Source organism: Mustelus asterias, chromosome 17 (genome assembly GCF_964213995.1).
Source record: "Mustelus asterias chromosome 17, sMusAst1.hap1.1, whole genome shotgun sequence".
In the NCBI taxonomy this organism is placed as follows: Eukaryota; Metazoa; Chordata; class Chondrichthyes; order Carcharhiniformes; family Triakidae; genus Mustelus; species Mustelus asterias.
Window position 1 is genome coordinate 63,261,032 of NC_135817.1, and position 22,803 is coordinate 63,283,834.

Consider the following 22,803-nt stretch of genomic DNA (forward strand, 5'->3'; position numbering starts at 1 on the left):
ATCTAAATCTGCTTTTCCAGAGTCGCATCATCAGTATTATCTTTGGAGTAACATTTAATATAACATCAAATGGAACAGTGATGGTTGAAGTAGAAGGAAACACTCACTTCAAGTTATTTATCAGTTTTAGCAGCGTACCAAAAACAAATTAATCTAATGTCCAGATGTTGGATGAAGAATATTCTGAATCAAAGTTTTCATGTCCCTCTTTCAATGCCCCTGGATGATGTCCATTAACTCCGGGATATTGAACTTTCCCACTAATTTCCTTTGGAATGTTGTCTTTGGGTAAACAGCTTACTCTTTGTTAACCTTTGGCTGATCAATAGCAAATAAGAACATAAGAACATAAGAAATAGGAGCAGGAGTAGGCCATCTAGCCCTTCGAGCCTGCCCCGCCATTCAATAAGATCATGGCTGATCTGACGTGGATCAGTACCACTTACCCGCCTGATCCCCATAACCCTTAATTCCCTTACCGATCAGGAATCCATCCATCCGCGCTTTAAACATATTCAGCGAGGTAGCCTCCACCACCTCAGTGGGCAGAGAATTCCAGAGATTCACCACCCTCTGGGAGAAGAAGTTCCTCCTCAACTCTGTCTTAAACCGACCCCCCTTTATTTTGAGGCTGTGTCCTCTAGTTTTAACTTCCTTACTAAGTGGAAAGAATCTCTCCGCCTCCACCCTATCCAGCCCCCGCATTATCTTATAAGTCTCCATAAGATCCCCCCTCATCCTTCTAAACTCCAACGAGTACAAACCCAATCTCCTCAGCCTCTCCTCATAATCCAAACCCCTCATCTCCGGTATCAACCTGGTGAACCTTCTCTGCACTCCCTCCAATGCCAATATATCCTTCCTCATATAAGGGGACCAATACTGCACACAGTATTCCAGCTGCGGCCTCACCAATGCCCTGTACAGGTGCATCAAGACATCCCTGCTTTTATATTCTATCCCCTTCGCAATATAGGCCAACATCCCATTTGCCTTCTTGATCACCTGTTGTACCTGCAGACTGGGCTTTTGCGTCTCATGCACAAGGACCCCCAGGTCCCTTTGCACGGTAGCATGTTTTAATTTGTTTCCATTGAGATAGTAATCCCATTTGTTATTATTTCCTCCAAAGTGTATAACCTCGCATTTCTCAACGTTATACTCCATTTGCCATATCCTCGCCCACTCACTCAGCCTGTCCAAATCTCTCTGCAGATCTTCTCCGTCCTCCACACGATTCACTTTTCCACTTATCTTTGTGTCGTCTGCAAACTTCGTTACCCTACACTCCGTCCCCTCCTCCAGATCATCTATATAAATGGTAAATAGTTGCGGCCCGAGTACCGATCCCTGCGGCACGCCACTAGTTACCTTCCTCCAACCGGAAAAACACCCATTTATTCCGACTCTTTGCTTCCTGTCGGATAGCCAGTCCCCAATCCACTTTAACACACTACCCCCAACTCCGTGTGCCCTAATCTTCTTCAGTAGCCTTTTATGGGGCACCTTATCAAACGCCTTTTGGAAATCCAAAAACACCGCATCCACCGGTTCTCCTCCATCAACCGCCCTAGTCACATCTTCATAAAAATCCAACATGTTCGTCAAGCACGACTTTCCCCTCATGAATCCATGCTGCGTCTGATTGATCGAACCATTTCTATCCAGATGCCCTGCTATCTCCTCTTTAATAATGGATTCCAGCATTTTCCCTACTACAGACGTTAAGCTGACCGGCCTATAGTTACCCGCCTTTTGTCTCCTTCCTTTTTTAAACAGCGGCGTAACATTAGCCGTTTTCCAATCAACCGGCACTACCCCAGAATGCAACGAGTTTTGATAAATAATCACTAACGCATCCACTATTACCTCTGACATTTCTTTCAATACCCTGGGATGCATTCCATCCGGACCCGGGGACTTGTCCACCTTCAGTCCCATTAGTCTACCCAGCACTGCCTCTCTGGTTACATTAATTGTATTAAGTATTTCTCCTGCTGCCAACCCTCTATCGTTAATATTTGGCAAACTATTTGTGTCCTCCACCGTGAAGACCGACACAAAAAACTTATTTAAAGACTCAGCCATATCCTCATTTCCCACTATTAACTCCCCCCTCTCGTCCTCCAAGGGTCCAACATTCACTCTAGCCACTCTATTCCTTTTTATATATTTATAAAAACTTTTACTATCAATCATTTTTTATATTAATTGCTAGCCTAGCTTCATAGTCTATCCTTCCTTTCTTTATCGCTTTCTTAGTCTCTCTTTGTTGTTTCTTAAATTTTTCCCAATCACTTGTTTCTCCACTATTTTTGGCCACTCTGTACGCAGCTGTTTTTATTTTAATACTCTCCTTTATTTCCTTCGTTATCCACGGCTGGTTCTCCCTTTTCTTACAATCCTTGTTTTTTGCTGGAATATATTTTTGCTGAGAACTGAAAAGGATCTCCTTAAAAATCCTCCACTGTTCCTCAGCTATCCTACCTGCCAGCCTGCTCTCCCAGTCTACCTTAGCCAATTCATCCCTCATCCTATCATATTTCCCTCTGTTCAAACAGAGGACACTGGTTTGGGACCAAACTTTCTCCTCTTCCATCTGAATCAGAAATTCGACCATATTGTGGTCACTAGACCCAAGAGGGTCCTTCACAATAAGATCCTTAATTCTACCTACCTCGTTACACAATACCAGATCCAAAATAGCTCGTTCCCTCGTCGGTTCCGTAACATGCTGTTCAAGGAAACTATCCCGACAGCATTCTAAGAACTCTTCCTCCATTCCACCCTTACCGACTTGAGTCTGCCAGTCAATGTGCATGTTGAAGTCCCCCATGATTATTGCCGTTCCGTTTTTACACGCATCCCTTATCTGCTTGTTTATAGCCCTCCCCACCTCAACATTATTATTTGGGGGCCTATATACCACACCTACTAGTGTCTTTCTCCCTCTACTATTCCTCATCTCTACCCATAACGATTCCACGTTTTGTTCCTCAGAGCCTATGTCATCCCTCAGTACTACCCTGATATTATCTCTTATTAATAGCGCGACCCCACCACCTTTTCCTTCCTGTCTATTCTTCCTAAACGCCTGATACCCCTGGATATTCATCTCCCAGTCCTGGTCACCTTTCAGCCACGTTTCTGTAATGGCCACTAGATCGTACCCACTCGTGCTGATTTGCACCATCAACTCATATACCTTGTTCCGAATGCTTCGTGCATTCAGGCAAAGTGTCCTTATTCCAGCTTTTATCTGGACCCGCTTTGATGAGTCGCGAACACCCTCTCCCTCTACTCCCTTATCTAAATTACCGCCTTCATTCACTTGCACCCTCTCCTCTACCATTAATTTTGTAATTCCCCTTACCCCTGCATCCTCCACCCCATCAATTAGTTCCTTGATCCTAGTCAACTCTTCTAGCTCCCCTCCCCCCAACCTATCTAGTTTAAATTCTCCCCAGTAACTTTAGCCAACCTACCGGCCAGGATATTGGTCCCCGTGTGATTCAAGTTCCACCCGTTTTTTGTATACAGATCACCCCTGCCCCTAAAGAGGTCCCAATGGTCCAGGAACCTGAATCCCTGCCCCCTGCACCAGTCCCTCAGCCACACATTCATCTTCCACCTCACTCCATTCCTGCCCTCACCTTCCCGTGGCACAGGCAGTAATCCTGAGATTACTACCTTTGCTTTCCTCTTTCTCAGCTGTCTCCCTAATTCCCTGTACTCCCTTTTCATGACCCCTTCTCCCTTCCTACCCACATCAGCGGTACCAATATGTACCGCTACCTCAGGCTCCTCTCCCTCCCACCTCAGGATTTCCGGGACGCGACTAGCGACATCCTGGATCCCGGCCCCAGGGAGGCAGACCACCATGCGAGAATCCCGCCTACCTCCGCAGAAACGCCTGTCTGTCCCCTTCACCATCGAGTCCCCGATTAATACCGCCTTCCTCCTCTTTTCCTTAGCCCTCTGAGTTACAGGGCTGGACTCCACTGCGGAGACACGGCCACTGCTGCTTCCCCCAGGCGGGCTGTCCCCCCCAGCAGTACTCAAGCAGGAGTACTTGTTGTGCAGGGGCAAATCCACTTGCTCTCTTGCCCTTTCTACTGACTACAGTTCAGTCATCCCTTCCGCTGTTTTATTCAATCTATCTGTGATCATTTTATCTTCTCTTACCTTCTCATGCCACTCCATTGCAGTTTAACCCTTAGATTACTTTGTGATCCTGAATCAGGCCTTTTGAAGTCACAGCTGGTCAGCCAGCGGTGCCCATGTCCCACGAATGAATAAAAACAATAGTGCTTTGTTGAAACAAAATGCAATAGTACAGATGTCAGGAATAGTTTTAGTATTTCAACTGTAATCTTGAATTGCAAAATTAAATAGTGTAGTATTTAATAACAGACAAGGTAAGTGTTTTATTTTGAGAAGGGAATCAAAGATGGGAGTGTGTCTGCTACAGAGCAGATCAGTTGCTGTAGTAATATTGGTCAGTGATGGACCCAGTTTCCAGTGCGAATTTAAAAATGTCACTGTTAGTGACTTGGGAAGGATTTTTTCCAGATATGGAAGGAATAGGGTTAGAACAGGATAGGGGTTTGTGAATGGTGAGGGATACAAGAAAGTGAGCAAAGATATGAATAGAGAGGACAGATGGCAGGTCAAGAGTGTGGCCAGGAATATGGGTTAGAATTTATGTGGAGCAGGGCGGCACGGTGGCACAGTGGTTAGCACTGCTGTCTCACAGCACCAGGGTCCCGGGTTCAATTCAGCCTCAGGTGACTGTCCGTGTGGAGTTTGCATGTTTTCCCATGTTTATGTGTGTTTCTTCTGGATGCCCCGGTTTCCTCCCACAATCCAAAGATGTACAGGTTAGGTGGATTAGCCATGCTATGTTGACACTTAGTGTCCAAAGATATATAGGTTGGGTGGATTAGCTATGGCAAATGCACGGGGTTATGGGAATAGGGTGGGGGGTAGCCCTGGTTAAGATGCTCTTTCGGAGAGTAGGTGCAGACTCAATGGGCCAAATAGCCTCTTTCTGCACTGTGGGGATTCTATGATTCAAAGGTTAAGGGTGGCTCGGAGGGCAGTGAACTCATTGGAGACAGGGATGAGGTGGTTCGAGATGGCAAGTAAAATCAGTGAGGGGTCAATCGTTGCAGAGGCTGAGGGAGGAAAAGAGCGAAGATATTGTGGTGGGAAACCTGATATGGGGTTTGGATGAATGGTATAGAATGAGGATTTGAAGGGAGAATGATGATACAATGATGAAGTGCTCAAAACAGAGGAAGATGCCAGAGGAGTTGAGGGACAGATCGAGATGACATTTGGTAATATGGGCTATAACATTAATGTGATGATTTGAGGGGGGGGGGGGGGGGGGGGGGGTGGGCGGGGAGGGCAGGCAGTGGAAGGTATGACCAGGTGGGGTAGGGGGCATAGAGTAATCACCCATGAATCGATTTTCTGTCAAGGCCATTATATTGATCCAATCATCCACAATAAAGTATGGACAACAATTTCCCAAGTGAGCGGATATTCTGGATGAAGTACAGTCAGTAGTGGCAGAGTCAACAGGATCAGCATTGGGAAGGGTGAGTGGGCACTGGTAGGAATTTGGCAGAGGTTCAAAGTGGGAAGATTGGTGAGGGTGTGAAGTTGGGATTGCTGCTCAAACATGAGCCTCATTGTATCGGCTCTCCGCAGACGTTTGTGGGCTCTGCTCTGACATCATCAGCCACCTTCTGAGTGGGCACCCCTTGACCTCGAGGAGCCATCCCTCCCACCTTCACCTTCCCTCCAAGACAGCTGGGACTGTGAATGGCCCAAGGTGTAGCTGTCATGGGTGCCCCCAGGAAAACAACCACATGAAGTGCATGGTGTGGTCGCAGTAGAGTTGAGGGAGTGGAATTACTTGCGGTCCCTGAATGGCGCCACATGCCGCCATGGGTGAATTAAGAACCACATTGGTGCAGTCTCTCAGATCTTGCAATTAGAGCATCCCTGCAAGGCAGGCGAAGCCCATAGCACTGGCGTCCTGGCTCGTCTGGTCCCGGTCCAAGTTAATAAACATATCAGCCCTGGCATAAATGGCATCAGTCACTTCTCTCATACATTTGTGAGTGGCAGACTGGGAGATGTTACAGATGTTCCCTGTGCTATCCTGGAACGAACCGCGAGCATAAAAGTTCAGAGCGGCTGTAAGTTTAAGGACCACAGGCATTGGGTATCCTCCAATTCCATGGGGTATCAGCTCATGCAGTGTGTGGCAGAGGTGGTCCATTGTCTCCCGGGATGCAGTTTTCCCCAGCACTATAGCTCAGACAATCTGAAGGGAGGAACATTGACTGAGGGAGGTTCTTGCCCGGTACTGTCTCCAACATTGCTCCTCAATGTGTGCTCCGGCTCCCTGAGCAGCTCCAGGCCACTGGTCCTGACCACGGGCAGCAGCACGTCACTGTCTCCACTGCTGGTCAATCCCGATCAGTAGAAAGGCCAGCTCAACAGGCTCCATGATTCTCATGGATCATGCACTGAAAGAGTGAGAATGCCACAGTGAGCGCTGAGGAGTCCTAATGGAGCCCTGACCCTCTTCGCTCCACACACCCGGGACTTCCACCTCAGTGCTTCCCATTGGGCGGCACGGTGGCACAGTGGTTAGCACTGCTGCCTCACAGCGCCAGGGACCCGGGTTCGATTCCTGGCTTGGGTCACTGTCTGTGTGGAATTTGCACATTCTCCCCGTGTCTGCGTGGGTTTCCGCCCACAGTCTAAAAGACGTGCTGGTTAGGTGCATTGACCCGAACAGGCGCCGGAGAATGGCGACTAGGGGATTTTCACATTAACTTCATTGCAGTGTTAATGTAAGCCTACTTGTGACTAATAAATAAACCTAACATTACCTGTGTGAATTTCAGTTCTTCCTCACAGCATCCCACTCTGACACTACAGCCACCTCCCCACATAGCTTCCTCTATACTTCAACAGGATGAATGGTGTTGAACCTCTATTGTCTCATGGCATCTGACCCACACATTCCACTCCCCCGCATTCACCTCCCCACAAAATAACATAAATCCGGACTTTGCACTGTGCTAAAGAACATCAGAGAGAATGCATGACAACAAGGTCTGCATCCTGACAGGACATCTCAAAAATGGTGCCAGAGATTATATTGAACAGGGTGAGTGATGTCTGCTGTCACCATTCTACCTTGCCAGGAGGTTCTCCTCAGTGCGAGCTGTGTACTGTTGAGGATTGACTTAAAGACACTTGAGATTGTTGGGGCTTTGTGTTCCAAAGGGCTAACTTCTGTCTTGAAACTGTGCAACTAGATCTAGCTCTGGCTTTTAAACTGTCATGTTGGACTGCTCAAAGTATCGTTAGTTAGTCGCTTTGACAACAACACTTATCTTGACAAGACACAGTTGAATCTTGAGAGGTCTGCAATTAGCTTTTGAAACAATTCGCTAGAGGGCAGCCTCATTCTTTGCGGTCTTCAATGCCTTGCAGCACTACCTGACACTCAGAGTTTGCAGAGAAGTGGATTTAAACCTCCTGTCCAGTAATCCTCTCTGGCCTTACACCATTGACAGAGTGAGGGTTGTAGGTTTCACTACGTTCACCCTCCCCCCGGTGAGAGGGTCTTTATGCCTCATGAGGCAGGGTAGCTCCCCATCACTGAGACCCTCACACTGCCCTTGCAGCCTGGCTTCTCCCAAAGCAGGAGCCCAGGACCTCATAGTCGCTCCATTACTGCCCCTGTGTTGTGGCCGCCTCCCACCCAGTTTGTAGCTCCCAGCAAGGAAGGGCACCCACTCAGCTACTGTTTGAGCACAAACCCAGCATGGAGGATCTGGGAAGCGATGCCTGCTTGGCAGCCAGCATATCCCCTTGGAACAAGATGTGACCCGATATTAAGGGAAGGTAAGGACTGTGAGTGACCCATCCACACCCCTCAACGCCCCCACACCCGCACCCCGCCCCCCCCACCCAGATTGCAATATTGACCCTTACCCCTGACTGTACTTTTCTGCATCCCCAGCATTCTCCTTGGTGCCACTTGAGTCTTGGACTGCACGAGAAGTAATGGCCACCTGAGCGCTCACCTCCAATATCCCCTTCGGAGGTGTTGGTCCCAGGTTCACGCTTATGTAGAGCTGTTGTAAATGACGCCGACATGACATCACACTGGTGCCAGCTGAATATTCAGTGCGGCCTCAATAGGTGGAGCGAATGCTTGCTAATGAGATGCTGATACATTCAAATTAGGTTCCTGCCCTTCCACAGCATTTTCCATATCGCTCCACCAGAGATGTTATTTCAAAATCAGAAAATATGATCTCACTGTCGAGATTCACCTTTTTCTCAAACTCTCTGCAATTTGAGCCCCTGCTGCCATTCCCATGCATGGGGATTCTGGGCTCAAGATTCTGCCCAGAGATTCGTGAAAATGCTGACACAGAAATATAGAAACTAGAAGCAGGAGTAGGCCATTCAGCCCTTCGAACTTGCTCTGCCATACATTAAGACCATGGCTGATCATTGAATTCAATATCCTGATCCCCTAAAACTCAACAGCAGATGGTTTTGAATGAAGGAAAGCTATCTGAGGTAACTCAAAAAGAAGCAAAATGTGCAGAAAGTAAAACTAAAATAAGGGCCGGAGTTTTACTGGCACGCCCGCCCGAGGCTCGTAAGATCACGCCCAAGGCCAACGGAGAATGCCACTCTGCGAGCTTTGCCCACCCCGAGTTCAGGGTTGGCGTGCCGGTAAAATCAGGGCCACGGTATCCCACAAGAAATTGTTCACATCAGATCCGAACTGGAAGATTTGAACCGCAAGATTGAAGCTGAGTATATACCTTTGGAAATGCATGATAAACTGAAGGTTTCAATGAACCAAGCTGTTGAGATCTGAATAAACAAATTTCACAGATGATACAAAGGTATCAGGAGGAAATAACAGGTGGGATTCTCTGACCACCGCGGCATGTATTTTTTTTGGGGGGGTGGGAGGCGGCCCACCATTGGCTGGCAGCAGGGTCTGCTAGTCCTGTCACAGTCAATGGGATTTCCCATTGAATCCTCCCCCCCCCGCACTGTTGGGAAACCCATGGCCAGGGATGCACTGTCAGCGGGACCAGAAGATCCCACCAGCAAAATCTAGCTCAACGACCCTCAGTTCCACAGTTGGGAAAACTCAACCAAATGTGCAGCCAGGCAAAGCAGCAGGCAAAAAAGGCAGGTAGAGAAGTTGTGATCCTGAAAGGCTCCTTGAAGCATTGATACGTAGCCATGGAAAAACAGGAGAAGCTAAAAAGGATGTTTCAGAAAAATCTGTGTTGGAACTATTAGTAACAATGAAGCAAGAATGAGATGGCATGAGATCAACAACGAAATAAATGGTCAAAACAATCGTTGATTGTTCTTCGAGCTCAAATGCAAAAGGAATGCGTAACCATTCAGCATTTTGAAGAAATGAGGGCTGTCTCAAACAGCAGAATGGAAGAACACCGGAAGGAACTCAAGGGAACTTTGCTGAATTACAGGAAATCTACAGATGAAGAATGTGAGCTTCACAAAAGAAAGGAAAACCTGTTGATTGACCTTCACGGCACGGTAGCACACTGGTTAGCACTGCTGCTTCACAGTGCCAGGGACCTGGGTTCGATTCCTGGTTTGGGTCACTGTCTGTGTGGAGTTTGCACGTTCTCCCCGTGTCTGCGAGGGTTTCCTCCCACAGTCTGAAAGACGTGTTGGTTAGCTGCATTGATCTAAACAGGCGCCGGAGTGTGGCGACTAGGGGAATTTCACAGAAACTTCATTGCGGTGTTAATGTAAGCCTTACTTGTGACTAATAAATAATCTTTACTTCACACACAACAAGAATTTCCCAGGACAAGGTGTATTCCACTGGAAAAAAACAAAAGCAAAATGAGTTTAACATCGCTCTGAACAAAGTGATGGACCAGCTGACAGAGAAAAGTCAGCAATGTTCCATAGTCCAGGAGGAAGTTGAAAGTGACGGGAAACTGACTGAAGATTGAATTGTAACAAAGGCAAAGTCCTGATGCTGACAGAGAAAGCATAGGCAGAAATAAGATTGGAAAATGTAACTCTGATACTGAAATGCAAAGAGCGTAAGCTTGCAAAACAAGTTGAAAATAAAGCAGCAAACAAGCTGATGGATCAGCTGACAGAGAAGACTCAGCTTCTTGCCTTTTAGCCAAGATGATGGGCCCGATTTTACCAAAACTTCGTGCCTGTTTTCGGGCCCGGATTTGCATGCATTTAAATCGACTTAATGAAGTGCGTGCCCAACTCTCCCATCAAATCCCACTTTACCACCGTGCGGCCCAATCCGCGTCTGCGTTTTTAACGACCTGGTAAATAAAAGTCGGAAGCCAGCGCTTCCTCAGTGAGGGTTGGCGAGGAGGTAGGCGTGTTGCTTTCGGAGGCTCCCCGGTACTTACGTGTGCCTTGAGTCGCGGCCATTCCGCTGTCCTGGGTCCGTGGCGTCTCTGCGAGTGTGGGGGGTGGAGGGGGGGGGCCTGTTGCTGTGCACGAACTCCGATGTCCATGTGGCAGCACGGACCTCGGGTCCTGCAGTGCAGCTGGATCCTAGCACTGCAGCTCACTTCAGGCTGAAGGATGAAGAAGTGTACACAGTGCAGACAGCACTGCTGCAGCCTTCCAATGTTACCAGGGACTGTGACTGTGTGCTGCATGTGGCTGGCGGGACTGGGGGGGCATGGGGGTGCTCTGACTGTGTGCAGCATGTGGTTGGGGGGACTGGGGGGCATGGGGGGCTTGGGGGTCTGTGACTGTGTGCAGCATGTGGCTGGGGGGACTGGGGGGGCATGGGGGTGCTCTGACTGTGTGCAGCATGTGGTTGGGGGGACTGGGGGGCATGGGGGGCTTGGGGGTCTGTGACTGTGTGCAGCATGTGGCTGGGGGGACTGGGGGGCATGGGGGGGCTGTGACTGGATTGTTGATGCTCAAATGTTCAGAGTCCTGTGGTGAACTTGGCAGAATTGTCTGTGGAACTTGGTTGGAAATACGATTCAAGGAGATGACTAAATCTGGGAAATCAACCCATAGTGAAAAGAAGCTTGTATTGGCAACTCTTCTCTCACATTCCATGGCAGATGTGCCCCTACTTATGAATGTGACTTGCATGGGCAACTTTGGGTGCAGCTACTCTGCCTCTGGAGCAGCCTTGGATCCTTTGTCATCTTGTTTTCATCTGAACATTGCACAGAATTAGAGGAATCCCCTTTGGAAGATAATGTCAAAGTTATAACCGCAGGAACTAAAAACCTGACAGTCACAAATCTGGGATAATATTTCAAAATGTATATTCCCCCCATCCATGTTCTGGAATATTATCCCAGATTTGTGACTGTCAGGTTTTTAGTTCCTGCGATCTGATCTGACTTTTAGACCCGTTCTCAGGCGCCCCCACACGCATTCTGCCTGAAAAAATATCAGCAATTCCGAATCGCGCTGCAAAAGCCTGTGATGGGGCTCAATGCACCAGAAACCCTGCAGCTCCGATCGGTGCCTTCAACTGCGCATGCGCAGAAAAAGAAAGATAGAATGCGGCTCTCCTACCACATCGCTCCCGGGCCGAATAATGCCTCCCGCTGGCCCCCACAGACATTGCCCTACCCCCACAACATTAATGATGCTTTTATCCCCCCGCCCACCCGCCACCCAGAACAATCGCGGCCCCCTCCCTTCATTCCCCCTCACTGATCTCAGACAGAATGGCAGCAGACCCCCCTTCCCCTTCACTGATCACAGGCAGAGTGGCAGCAGACACCCCCCCTCCACCCCCCATTGATCTCAAGCAGAGAGCTGTCGGACCCACCTTCCAGCCTCGCGGCCATTTTCGGGCTTTGGTAAAGGGGGAACCGGCGCAGAGGCAGGCGTGGATTGCGCTACTCGCCTCAAGCCTGACTTCACCAAGTTTCCACACCCAAAAACCGGCACAACACGATGGTAAAATTGGGCCCAATACTCCAAGTAAGGTTGAACCATTCTTTTATAAAGGTTCCCCCTAACTTGCTTGCTGTTGAACTCTATGCTTCTATTTATAAAGCGCTGGATCCTGTATGTCTTATTAACCATTTTCTCAACCTGACCTGCCACCTTCAACAATTTGTGCACATGTACCCCCCCCAGGTATCTCTGTCCCTGCATCTCATTAGAATTGTAGCCATTAATTTATATTGTCACCCCTTGTTCTTTCTACCCAAATCTATCATTCAGATACAAGTCAAAGTCAAAACATATTTCTGGCATGTTTTGAATGATTCTGGAAAACAGATTAATTGCAAAGAGCCATAATGACTGGACCACATAACTGGCCTTTCATGTGGGAGTGTAGACGATCCAGAAAGGGCCTTTAGAGGATAGGTTCAGTTGCAATTTTTATTTTAGCTCAGTTCCATAACAGTAACTTCGTACAATTTATCTTTAACCCGTGGAAGCTCAAAATACTTTCTCTATGATATTTCAAAAACATATATCATGGAATAAAGAGCAGATCATGCAGTTCAGTAGAATCAGTAACAGAATGTTTGCATCAACAACTAAACGCATGTGGATCTGCGGGGACGATCTTACCAGAAATTGGCAAAATATCGGTCCCGCTGAGAAAAATGGAGTGAATCGCGTCGACGCCTCTGGCGTATTTTCTGACCAAATCCTGACCCTCATTGACAAACATTTTCACGGCCATGGGAATAATGCTGTGCCCATGGCGGCTTCCCTCTCTTTCGCCCGTGATCTTAATCACGCCAGCCACTGGGGAGCTCCATATAAGCGGCTCCTCAGCACTTGTTCCACAGCGACTGCAGGGGATGCCAGTCATGAATCCCACACCACATCTCTCAGAGGGAGCCCTGACCAGAGTTCACAATGGAGTGGTGCAGAAGCGGGGTACGCTCTACCCTCACTCCAGGAGAAGGCCCCCACCAAAGTCACCACCCCTGCCTGGGATGCAGTGGCAGCCCTGGTGAATGCAAGCTGGCTGCAGAAGAGGGCAAGGTAGCAATGCCACAAGAAGATGAATTATCTTCTGTACTCAGACAGGGTAAGTCAGCCTCATGCAGTCTTTTTCTGCATCGCCTTGCACACCCCTCCCTCCTCCACCTTCATCTGTCACCCAGCCACTTTGGGCTTTACCTACACCTGTAACAAGGCCCTCCTTCCTCTCCTCCAAACGCCATATTCCCCCTCCCCTCCCGTACCCGCTGCCATGTTCCTCACAATCCAGCTCCCACTTAAGACCCACGCCTACCACGCTTCTTCACCATCTTAAATGTCAACAATGCTGCCTCCACTCTCCCTATCTGTGTCCTTGCAGGACAAACTCAGCCACAAGAAGTGTGAGCAAGCACGCCCTGCCAGAGTAATGCCGGAGATTAGCACCCTCAAGCCCTTTGAGGAGAGAGCCCTCGAGCTGGCCGGGGAGGAGGAAGAGCGTGCCTGCGTTAATGGGGCAGCAGACAAATGCGAGAATTCTCAGGACATACTGTCATTTCTCAAATCTCAAGTGAGTAATCAACGTTCCCTCATTTTGCCCCTGTGATGCATTAATGCCATCTTCATTCTCTTGCAGGCAAAGCAGCCGAACAGGTTGGACCACCCTCGCGCCCCATGGCCCCACTGGACTCCAGCAGCTCCGAGGGAGACTTTTCAGACCCCTCTGCTGAAGAGGTGTCACAGCTGTCACCGGCACCAGCGCAGATACTCACACCTCAGCGAATCACTAAACAGACAGGCTATCGGGTCACTCACCGGTGAGCACCTCACAGCTGAAGATCCGCAGCAGGTAGAGGCAGGGATGTCCCAGGGAATAAACACACGGAGGGATGCTGGAGCCCAGGACTCTGCTGAGTCCTTTGCCAATGATGTGCCCTGGACTTCCCACTGAATTTAACATGTCCCTTTGCTTTCAAACCTGCTGGCAGGAGAGCGTTAAATCCAGCCCTATGATTCTCAATTCAACTGCTCTTTAAGGTGACACATTCCATGTTATACCTATTCGCTGATTCAAGAAATTCCTTCTGAATTCCTCTTGGATTAATTAGTGTGTGGCATGATTATGCTTATCAATTGCAAAGATGCTGGCTGTCATGCTTCATGCACTTCGCCTTGACATTTGCACCAAGTTGGGTAGGAAATACTTCTGTACGAGAATTATTGGGTCGATGCACCTCAGATAAAATGAGTTGACTACAACCAGTTATTAACTGTGAGAGCAGACTGGTGAATCATCTCCTATCAGTGTTGCTCTGCAGCTTGTTAATGGCAGTTACATAAAAACAAGATTGGGCAATTATCCTTTCAGCTTTCACTCCTGGTTTATGCACATGTGCCCCACACGCAGTTGAGGAAGTGAATTTTCCATATGTGAATTTGTGAGCAAGAAAGCACGCAATGTGATTGTGTACCACAGCGTTTCTCCACTGCGATTGAAAATATATTCAGTCCATTGGGAATGCATATCAGGAATTCCAGTATGGGCCCCATAACTTTCTGTCCATTCAAATGAATGGACAGTAAAATGTGAGGTGTACGTCACTGGTATTCCCCGCGTACACTCCTGGAAAGATTACCTTCATCCTGGAAGTGGGAATTTGTCAGAAATTAGACATCAAATAATAAGTTTAGAAGAGTGAGAGGGGATCTCATAGAAACTTACGAAATTCTAACAAAGTTAGACAGGGTAGATTTAGAAACAACGTTCCCAATGGTGGGGAGTCCAGAACTAGGGGTCATAGTTTGAGGATAAGGGGTAAACCTTTTAGAACTGAGGTGAGGAGAAATTTCTTCACCCAGAGGGTAGCGAATGTGTGGAATTCACTACCACAGAATGTAGTTGAGGCCAAAACATTGTCTGATTTCAAGAAGAAATTAGATATAGCTCTTGGGGCTAAAGGGATCAAGGGATATGGGGGAGGGGGGCGCAGAGGCAGGATCAGGATATTGAATTCGATGATCAGTCATGATCAAAATGAATGGCGGACCAGGCTCGAAGGGCCAAATGGCCTCCTCCGCCTTCCAGTTTCAATGTTTTTATGTTTCTAAGAATATAAATTTTAGAAATCAAACCAACAGATTTTTTGATTTTTGATTTGATTTGATTTATTATTGTCACATGTATTGGCATACAGTGAAAAGTATTGTTTCTTGCGTGCTACACAGACAAAGCATACTGTTCATGGAGAAGGAAACGAGAGAGTGCAGAATGTAGTGTTACAGTCATAGCTAGGGTGTAGAGAAAGATCAACTTAATGCAAGGTAGGTCCATTCAAAAGTCTGATGGCTGCAGGGAAGAAGCTGTTCTTATGTCGGTTGGTACGTGACCTCAGACTTTTGTATCTTTTGCACGACGGAAGAAGGGGTAAGAGAGAATGTCCGGAGTGCAGAAGTCACCCAGATCAAATATGAGGAAATTCCAGGGAAAATTAGGTGTACCCAGTGGAAACAAATTGCTGTAAATAAATAAGGAAGAAATTCTCTCAAGAGTCTGCAAATGCTGCCATCAGTCAGCTTGTGGTGAAACGAGAACTCCTACTAAGAGAAAGAATGCAATCTGGAATTCAGATCAACGTTCAGCAACTTAACATGGCAGATGGAAATTAAAAGTCACAGAGAATACCAACAATGGATATTTCAAGCCTTGAAACTGTGTTGCGTGAGTATTGCTGGAAAAAGAGATATGATGATGTTGAAGCTTTTTGCATTCATCAGGACAGATGCAAGAATACCAAATTTCAAAGGGAGCAACAATATATATTGCATGAGAAAGGGGTGCTGATTGGATGGCAAGCCAGATCTGATTGCTCAAGGTATTATAATGGAGAATGCATCAGGGGAGCTATTGCTCCCCATGCTGCAGTTTAATTCAAAAAGGCACAATGTCTGGACATGTTCCTTTTGCCTGCAGAAGACAGATCTCTGTCCATGAATATATGTGGCTTCTAGCAAACATAGTGAGCACAACTGATGATCTTTAGTTGGTTGTTAATGTAATTCTTAGCACACTCTGGATTATTCATGGAATCACAGCTATTGTTAGACATTATGTTCTGAGTTTTGCAGGCCTGGGCTAGTTGAGTACAGTCAGCATACTATTGTGGACAGCCACCGGGACATGCTGTTTGCCGTAGTTCACCAGGCATTGAGACCATTGGCCTATGTACGTCGCATCGCACCAGCATGAAATTCGGATACCATGTCGCTCAATTGAGTGCTAGGAAGAACATCTTTCTGGTTTGATGACAGCATTCTGATAGTGGAAAATACCACTCCCGTTGCGACTGCATAGTAGGAGCAGCAGTGTGAAACAGCTTTGGCACCTTGAGATATCTTATCTTTCCTTTTCAGGTCTGAAAATGGCAGCCTTAGGCCCATTTATGAGTTTGCCATGGTTTGATTGAGGTATGATGTGGAGATGCCGGCGTTGGACTGGGGTAAACACAGTAAGAAGTTTAATAACACCAGGTTAAAGTCCAACAGGTTTATTTGGTAGCAAAAGCCACAAGCTTTCGGAGCCTTAAGCTCCTTCTTCAGGTGAGTGGGAATTCTGTTCACAAATAGGGCATATAAAGACACAAACTCAATTTACAGAATAATGGTTGGAATGCGAATACTTACAGCTAATCAAGTTTTAAAGGTACAAACAATGTGAGTGGAGAGAGCATTAAGATAGGTTAAAGAGATGTGTATTGTCTCCAGACAGGACAGCCAGTGAAATTCTGCAAGCCCAGGAAAGCTGTGGGGATTTTAGATAGTGTGACATGAACCCAATATCCCGGTTGAGGCCGTCCTCTTGTGTGCGGAACTTGGCTATGGAACTTGGAATATGGAACTTGAAGAAGGAGCTTAAGGCTCCGAAAGCTTGTGGCTTTTGCTACCAAATAAACCTGTTGGACTTTAACCTGGTGTTGTTAAACTTATTTGATTGAGGTAGCCATTATCCCACTCAATAACTTTGATGCATTTTATTTCAGCGTCAGGTTTGCACAGGGAGCAAGTGGCTCAGGCCTGATTTACGAGGTCGCTGATGCAGCAAATCTTACAGCGTGTGAAGCACAAATGAGTAATGTGGTATGTGAATTTCAGTGCTGGTGCGATGCTAGGTATCCAGGCCATATATCCCAAGAACTGGCAGATCATATCAAATAGGACATCCCTTCAAGCAGTTCACAATAGACTGTACTCAACTAACATGTTCTTGCATAACTCAGAATATATTTGCCGGAATTCTACCGCCCTGCCCACCATGGAATCGGACTGACTGAGGGGCGGACAATGGAAATGTCCATTAATCTCGGGCGGGAATTTCCGGTCTCGCTCGAGCAAAGCTGTAAAATCCCTTCCATTGTGTTACAATCCCAGTTGATGTCACTACTGGATGAATCAGATCCCAGAGTGGAACCCGACTGGATAGATCCTAATATTTATTTTTTGTTCAGACACTAGGAAGGTAGCGACTGAACAGAGTCACAGGAGTCAGCTGTTGAACTTCTAATAACACATTTACTATGCAAGAAAGATGAACTTTGATACACTATTCCTTCACCCCACCATTCCTTTACAGATATATACAGATTCATAAGCATAACATAAGTTACAAAATCCATCTGACACTCTAATGTTCACAGGAAGTACACAGACTATGTAAACCAATAAGCGAAATGTGATCAGCCACCTTACATTCTGAAACCAAGTGACAGATGCCATCCAAAGAACTTCTAAGGATTTCTCATCAATTCCCCACCAACACTTGTCACACTGTGGGTGGGACTTTAGGCCTCGCTCAAGGGAGACCAGAAATTCCCACCTAAGGTCATTGGACATTTCTGTTGTCCGCTTCTCACCCACTCTGATTCCATGGCGGGCGGGGTGGTTGAATCCTGGCAAGTGAGTCAACTGGCCTCACTGGAACTCTGTCTTCCACATGAGGATTTCTAATCTCTGCTCTCAAAGAAAATGCCTGGAGTCTTCCCCCAAATGACGCTTTCTCTCAGATGTCTTCAATAAGGATCCATGACAAGGTTTCAAACTCTCTTCCTATGTTCCTCTGCCTGGATCGCCATGTGCATTCAAGCTTCGTCTTCCACACAATCTCTCAGATACCCAGCCATACTAACAGAATATCACTGCTTCACAGGCCCACAGTACGGAATCACCAACTTTCTGGTAACCTTGGATCTCTGCCTTCTCTCAAGCCCCCTTCACTTTCTGTCTGCTTTCTGCAGCTTTGCCTTTTTGGAGCCTCTCTCTGCTCCTCACTCAACTTCACTGAACGGAACCATGTCTTCAGAGTCCTGTTCTTTTTTCCTTTGACCAGAAGCTCTACTTGGAACCTGTTTCTGTGCCTCTCACTGGTTTTAGAACCTTTCTGTTCTTTAGCTTTGGACTGGCTTTCTGTCCCCTGGCACTGTCTTGCTTGTTCTGGCAGTTTCTGTGGAATTCTGCTTCCAACTGAAATCAAATTGCTTTTGCTGCCGCAGTGGGCTCCTGGTTATTGGGTAACAACAGCCCTATTTCTTATACCATCTGTTTGCTTTAGAGTTGTAAAACCCTAATTAAAATGCAGTCGGTGAAACTAAAACTGAAATTGCCTTAACACACAACTGCAGATGTATAAATTAAGCTTAAACTTAAACTTAAAGCAATATCTTATTCTTAACACCATGAATACAAACATTACTCACTTAAAACTATCTCTTTTTCCTAACAATAGTCTAACATTAGACGTTATTCTGCGATTAGGCATCGCTTGCTGGTTATGCTAAGAATTACACTATCAACCAATTTAAAGTTATCAGTTGGGCTCACAATGTAGCTTGCTAGAAGTTACATGTATATTTATTTCCACGATCTCTCCTCTTGCTGGCAAAAGGAACATGTTCAGGCATTGTGCATCTTCTTGAATTAAACAAAAGCACAGGAGACAATAGCTTCACAGTGCATTCTCCATGGCAATGCCTTGACCAATCAGAGCCAACTTGCCAACCAGTCAGGATTCTTTTCTCATCAATAAATCTCCTGAAACTTTTCAATCAGTATTAAGTTGGAATCTCTACCCAATCTTCAAAATGCAAATTACCCAGAATGACTCTTTTTTTTTGAAAGTTTATTTATTAGTGTCACAATTAGGCTTACTTTCACAGTGCAGTGAAGTTACTGTGAAAATCCCCTAGTCGCCACACTTCGGCACCTGTTCAGGAACACTGAGGGAGAATTTAGCATGGCCAATGCACCTATCCAGCACGTCTCTTGGACTGTGGGAGGAAACCGGAGCACCCGAAGGAAATCCATGCAGACATAGGGAGAATGTGCAGAGTGCATTCCTTCCCAAGCCAGGAATGGAACCCGGGCCCCTGGTGCTGTGAGGTAGCAGTGCTACTCCAGGCCAGTGAGTTAAATTCCCATTGTAGAAGTACTGTGTATCAGTGACTGGCAACCAAGGATTTAGTGAACATTAAAGATTTGTTGTTAATTCTGAGCAGCTCTTGCACGCTGTGTATCTTCCTGCACTCAGGGTGGGGAGAACTTCCATGCTTCCAACACGTGGCCACTTATCACAGAATCCTTACAGTGTAGAAGAAGGCCATTCGGCCCTTTGAACCTTCATCGACAACAATCCCTATCCCCATAACCTGACATATTTACCGAGCTAGTCCCTCTGACACTAGGGGGCAATTTAGCATGGCCAATGCACCTAACCATTGGACTATGGAAGGAAACCGGAGCACCCGGAGGAAACCCACACAGACACGGTGAGAATGTGGAATGTGCAAACTCCACACAGACAGTGACCCAAGCTGGGAATCGAACCTGGGTCCCTGGAGCTGTGTGGCAGCAGTGCTAACCACTGTGCCACCGTTAAGCCCTCTGGGGTTCAAACTGAGAGTTTATGCTTCTCCAGCTGTTGTTGGTCTGGAAGGTGGTATACTGAGTGAGATAGAATGTAATGGTATCCAGATGGGTCCAAATATAACTTCACTGAACAGAACCATTTTTCCAGATCCTGTCCCTTTGACGAGAAGCTCTTCTTGAGACTTGTTTCTGTACCTCTCACTGCTTTCAGGACCTTTCTGCACTTCAGCTTTGGGCTTGTTGGACATAGAGCTGGCCCAAATCATGAATACCCTGGATCTTTGCAGAATGGAGGCATTTCTTATCTTACCAATTAAGATTGACCACCTTCAATAAATCATATGGCTGCAGTAGCGAGGATTCATGGGTGTTGTGGGGAAATTTGAAGGTGGCCAATTGCGTCCTAACTTAGACAATTCAAAACTTGGCTTGAATTTGGTTTGATTTGATTTATTATTGTCACATGTATCATCATACAGTGAAAAGTATTGTTTCTTGTGCGCTATACAGACAAAGCATACTGTTCATAGAGAAGGAAATAAGAGAATGCAGAATGTAGTGTTACAGTCATAGCTAGGGTGCAGAGAAATATCAACTTAATGAGAATGAAGTTTTAGAAGCATAGAACGAGAGTAAAAGATAGAATTAGAAGGTATGCTGGGCACAGCTTGCAAGAAGTCGCCTCGCTCCTCTGTGCAAAGACGTAACAAATTTATTTTACATAGAGCAAATGAAACAAACATACAGCTGACCGGATTCTCTCAAACAGTTACATAGCTCTGGGAATAGAGCCACAGAACCACTCCGAAAGATCTGACCTACATAGTCAAATACAAATGAATTATAGTTTTCCCTAATCAATAACTCCGTATTTCATTAGCTAAAAATCAATTTCATTTAACAGTCATACATCAATACAAATTTCTGTCAGATACCTCAGCCAACCATATGATACTTAATAGCATGGTGATATCTCATTCGGCCAACAAGTCTGGACGTTGCCTCTTTTCTTGTCTCTCGCTATTTCCCTGGTGCCTGGTAATGGCAAACACTATTGTAAGGTCAAAGTGAACATTCCCACTGGCTTACTGCCAAGTTGAATAGACATGTGTTCCTATGTCCAGGGGCATATCTATCCTTGTGTCTGGACAGTGAATGCGCCTATTCATTAATGTTGCAAATATGTTCCCTCATAGGAATCCTCCCAATATGACTACTGCTGATGAACAGATTCCCAAACCTCTGGGTTTAAACTAATGACATTTACCACCATGCCTTTCGGTAACTTTGCTTGACTAAAGTGAACAATACATTTAAAATATCATTATATATGTTTTAAAATCATAACTACTTGTTTTGATTCTCTTATTTCATTCACATATATGTTAACTGTTCATGTTAGCTTGTCTAATAATCATTTAACTCCTTACTGATCCCCTTTCTCTTAAAGACTGCATTCTGCCTATGAATCTTATTAGCTGCTTAGGAATCCCTTTCTTCACATGGGAACCCTTTCAAAAGATGACCAAACCAGATTTTATGTATGCAGGGGGCAGGCAGTTGGCATCGATATACTTATAATGGCAAAGGCACCTGCCAGCCCAGTGCAAGTTATGTGTCCATCTGATGACCACCAAATTATCCATGTTAGGTATTGCAGAGTAGTTTAGATTCCCCTGTGTAATAAAGAAAAGGCATGAATGAATATTGAGCAATCAATCTCATAACCATCAATATTCTAATGTCTTTCAGTACAATACTTAATTACAATATGGGTTTTGGTGTAGAGATCAGCTGAAAGTCTCAAAATTCTGGTATATGAATGCACAGATGAGGCAGAGATCTGAATCATAGCTATCATTAATTGAAATCACCTTACAAAAATTTCCCTGGACTCCCATCTCAATGAGGGGAGGTGATGGCCCGTTGGTATTAATGTTGCTAGACTACTAATCCAGGAACTCAGCTAATGTTCTGGGGTCACGGGTTCGAATCCCACCATCACAGCTGGTGGAATTCGAATTCAATAAAAAAAATTCTGGAATTAAGAATCTACTGATGACAATGAAGCCATTGTCGATTGTCGGAAAAACCCATCTGGTTCACTATTGTCCTTTAGGGAAGGAAATCTGCCGTCCTTACCTGGTCTGGCCGACATGTTACTCCAAAGCCACTGCAATGTGGTTGACTCTAAACTGCCTTCCAAGGGCAACTAGAAATGGGCAATAAATGCTGGCCAGCCAGCAACGTCCACGTCCCACGAATGAATATTAAAAAAATATAGCTTGAGATTCACAAGCTAGTAAGATGAAATAGAAACCATGGAAACCATAGAAAATTACAGCTCAGAAACAGGCCTTTTGGCCCTTCTTGTCTGTGCCGAACCATTTTTTGCCTAGTCCCACTGACCTGCACTTGGACCATATCCCTCCACACCCCTCTCATCCATGAACCCGTCCAAGTTTTTCTTAAATGTTAAAAGTGACCCCGCATTTACCACTTTATCCGGCAGCTCATTCCACACTCCCACCACTCTCTGCGTGAAGAAGCCCCCCCTAATATTCCCTTTAAACTTTTCTCCTTTCACCCTTAACCCATGCCCTCTGGTTTTTTTCTCCCCTAGCCTCAGCGGAAAAAGCCTGCTTGCATTCACTCTATCTATACCCATCAAAATCTTATACACCTCTATCAAATCTCCCCTCAATCTTCTACGCTCCAGGGAATAAAGTCCCAACCTATTCAATCTCTCTCTGTAACTCAGCTTCTCAAGTCCCGGCAACATCCTTGTGAACCTTCTCTGCACTCTTTCAACCTTATTTACATCCTTCCTGTAACTAGGTGACCAAAACTGTACACAATACTCCAAATTCGGCAGAATGTTAA